Genomic DNA, 4,356 nt, shown 5'->3' on the forward strand with positions numbered 1-4,356 from the left:
AGGTTTCAACCGTATACTAAAAGAAGCTGCGGACCCAATCAGCGAATTTATTACCACCAAACCAGCAATGTAAGAAATCCTAAAGGGACTGTTGTAAGAAGAAGAAATGGAAAGAGAGGAAGGAACACAGGCATAAAGAATAAAAGTGCCAATAAGTGCCTTAAATGTAAATGGATTAAATGTGCAAATAAAAGGACATAGGGTAAATGAATGGATAAGAAAACATGACCCATATATATGTTATCTAAAAGAGACCTACCTCACCCTAGCTTGGCCTGCAGACTGAAGGATTCCCAAGTTCCATTACATTCAAAGGCACATGCCTGGGTTGCAAGCTCAATCCCCAGTAGGGGGTGTGCAGGAGGCAGCCAATCAATGATTCTCTCTCATCATTGATGTTTCTATCTCTCTCTCCCTCTCCCTGCCTCTCAGAAATCAATAACAATATATTTAAAATAAATAAATAAAAGAGACCTTCTCAGAACAAAGGATTCACACAGACTTACAGTGAAAGGATGGAAAAAAATTCTTCAGGCAAATGGAAATGAAAAGAAAGCTGGCGTAGAAATACTTATAACTGACAAAATTGACCTCAAAGTGAAGACCATAACAAGAGATAAGGAAGGCCACTTCATAATACTAAAGGGATTGACACAACAAGAGGATATAACTCTGGTAAACATATATGCACCCAATACAGGAGCATCCAAAAGCATTAAAAAAAAAAAACTTCTGGAGAGAGCAGATGTCCAGCTGGTGAGTGGGAACCTCTGTGTCACACACAACTAATGAGAGATTTAAAAATGGGTGATGTTGAGAAGGGCAAGAAGATTTTTTTTCAAAAGTGTGCCCAGTGCCATACTGTGGAAAAGGGAGGCAAGCACAAGACTAGGCCAAATCTCCATGGTCTTTTTGGGTGAAAGACAGGTCAGGCCCCTGGATTTTCTTACATGGATGCCAACAAGAACAAATATCTCACCTGGGGAGAGGCTACACTGATGGAGTATTTGGAGAATCCCAAGAAGTACATTCCTGGAACAAAAATGATCTTCACTGGCATTAAGAAGAGTGCAGAAAGGACAGACTTGATAGCTTATCTCCAAAAAGCTACTAATGAGTAATAGTTAGCCACTGTTTTATTTATTACAAATGTCTCATGACTTCTTTTATGTGTACCATATTTGAATTGATCTCATACACCAGAATTCGGATCAGAATGGCTAATAGAACATTTCTTTTGGGCAGTCCTGATTTAAATAAGATTGGCTTGTGGTTAAATGAAGATGGTCAGCTTTTTGAGCTTTGATGGTAATTTTGGTTCAGCAAGCGCTATCACTGTCCTCCCTTCTAAAAATATGACTGGACTTGATTCATGGTGTTCAACTTTTCACAGAGGTGGTGAGTGCCATCTGAAAATCTGTAGGAGATTGGTTTATATTTAGATTTATATAATTGGTTGTATTATATGTCTAAATTCTCAGGAAATCCCTTCACTGTCTCCTAGACCTGCAAGACTTGTGTTTCAAGTTGTGTTCATTCACCTATTAAAAGGTAAGGGTTGCAGTTAAGCTGGCAGTGACTATTTCATCCTTTTAGTCCCAACTATTCCAATTTAATAAAATTCCCTATATCTAAACTGTTGCCTTTTACTGAATGAAAGTCATGTTAGTGTGGTTTATGTATAATATTAAAAAAGAGTATTTAACATTTCTACATTTTATAGATGATCTTTAAGGTCAGGTGCTTTTAAAATTCAGCATGACAAGATATAGTAGCAAACTCTGTGAATTCTTTAAGTCAGACTAAGTTATAATTCAGGATTGTCTTGAACAGCTATTAATTTACTATATTTGTGTGTGATTGATAATGGTGCTTTTCCAGCTCACTAGGATAAAAGTAGAGAATGGATCATCAACACAAAATTGTAAAGTATGTCATCATAAGGCTCAAGATAATTAAAAACAAAGTTACAGATCATTAAAAAAAACTTCTGGAAATATCAAGGGAGAGATCGACAGCAATACAATTGTAGTAGATGATTTTATACCCCATTGACATCACTGGACACAATTGCTAGACAAAAAAATCAACAAAGAAACAGCAATCCTAAACAAATCACTAGATCAGATGGAACTAATTGACATCTTCAGAACATTTCACCTCAAAGATACAGAATATACATTCTTCTCAAGTTCACATGGGACATTTTCAAAGATAGACCATGTGTTAGGACACAGGCAAAGTTTATACACATTCAAGAAGGTAGAAATCATATCAAGCACCTTATTAGATCATAATGGCATATAATTAGAAATCAACTAATTAAAAACAATAAAAAACAATCAAACACATGGAGGCTAAATAGCATGCTATTAAACAGTGAATGGGTTACCAAAGAGATCAAAGACAAATGACAAGGAAAACACAATAATCCAAACTCTCCATGTGTGAAAGAAACCCTGAGAGGGAAGTCCATAGCAGTACCAGCACACCACAGAAAACAGGAAAAATTTGTAATAAGTTATCTAACCCTATAACTTAAATAATTAGAAAGAAGAGCCCAGAGTAAGTAGAAGAAAGAAATAATAAAGATCAGAGTGGAAATAAATTACATGGAGCCCAATAAAACCAAGAACTGGTTCTTTGAAAAGATAAACTGAGACTCACCAAGAAACAAAGAGAGATGACCCAAATGAACAAAATAAGAAATGAAAGGGATGAAGTAACAACTGACCCCACTGAAATACAAAGGATTTTTTTAGATACTATGGAAAAACTGTAATCCAACAAAATGGACAACCTTGATGAAATGTACTTATTTCTAGAAAAATGCAATCTTCCAAAACTCAATCGGGAAGAATCAGAAAACCTGAATGGGCTGATAACTATTGATTAAATTGGAGCATTAATCAAAACCCTTCCAGTAAACAAAAGTTCTGGTCCAGATGGCTTAATGGGAGAGTTTTACCAAACATTCAAATAAGAGCTAACACCTATCTTCTTCAAAACTATTCCAAAAAATTAAAGAGGAAGGAACACTTCCAAGCTCTTTCTATTAGCCAACATTACCCCAATCCCAAACCAGATAAAGACAAAACAAAGAAAGAGAATTACAGGCCAATATCCCTAATAAATATAGATGCTAAAATCCTCAAAAAATTTTAGCAAGTCAGATACAACAATACATTAAAAATATCATACACCATGAACAAGTGGTATTTATTCCAGGGATGTAAGGCCAGTATAATATCTGTAAATCAATAAATGTGGTACAACATATTAACAGATTGCAAGACAAAAATCACATGATCATATCAATAGATGCAGAAAAAAGCATTTGACAAGATCCAACACCATTTCTTGATAAAACCCTCGGCAAAGTGGGAATAGAGGTATCATACCTCAACAGAATACAAGCCATATATCACAAACCTATAGCCAACATCATACTCAATGTGAAAAACTAAACGCATTTCCCCTAAGAACAGGAACAAGACAGGGATGCGCACTTTCACCACTCCTGTTCAACATAGTACTGGAAGTACTAGCCATAGCAATCAGACAAAGAGAAGAAATAAAAGGCATCCAAACTGGAAAGTAAGAAATAAAGATGGCATTATTTGACTACATGATACTGTACGTAGAAAATCCTAAAGACTCCATCAAAAAACTACTAGATTTAATAACTGAATCCAGCAACATAACAGGATATTAAATTAATATCCAGAAATCTATGGCATTTTTTTTCATACCAATAATGGACTTTCAGAAAGAGAGATTTTAAAAAAAAATCCCATTGCACCAAAACAATTAAGATACCTAGGAATAAACTTAACTAAGGAAGTAAAAGACCTGTATTCGAAAATTGCGGGACACTGAAAAAAGAGTTAGAGGAGGACATAAACAGATGGAAGAACATACCGTGTTTATGGATTGGTAGAATTAACATCATTAAATGTCCATACTACCCAAATCAATCTATAGATTCAATGCACTCTCCAGAGATTCATCTGGAATTTTAAAAAAAGACCCCAAATAGCTGCAGCAATCCTGAGAAAGAAGAACAAAGTAAGAGGGATCTCAATAGCAGATATCAAGCTATATTACAAAGCCACTGTTCTCAAAACTGCCTGGTACTGCCACAAGAACAGACATATAAACCAATGGAATAGAATAGAGAATTGAGAAATTGACCCAAAATACTATGCTCAATTAATATTTGACAAGGGAGGCAAGACATACAATGGAGTTAAGAGAGTCCCTTCAGTTAATGGTGTTGGGAAAATTGGACAGATACATGCCAAAAAATGAAACTAGACCACCAACTTAAACCACACACAAAAATAAACTGAAAAT

The 4,356-nt window shown here is 35.2% G+C and overlaps 1 pseudogene; it reads left to right on the plus strand.

Annotated features, from left to right (window-relative positions):
- The first annotated feature begins 803 nt into the window (after positions 1-803).
- LOC102433538 lies at positions 804-1,121 on the plus strand (annotated as a pseudogene).
- The last annotated feature ends 3,235 nt before the right edge of the window (positions 1,122-4,356 follow it).

Source organism: Myotis lucifugus, unplaced genomic scaffold (assembly GCF_000147115.1).
Source record: "Myotis lucifugus unplaced genomic scaffold, Myoluc2.0 scaffold_19, whole genome shotgun sequence".
NCBI classification, from domain to species: Eukaryota; Metazoa; Chordata; class Mammalia; order Chiroptera; family Vespertilionidae; genus Myotis; species Myotis lucifugus.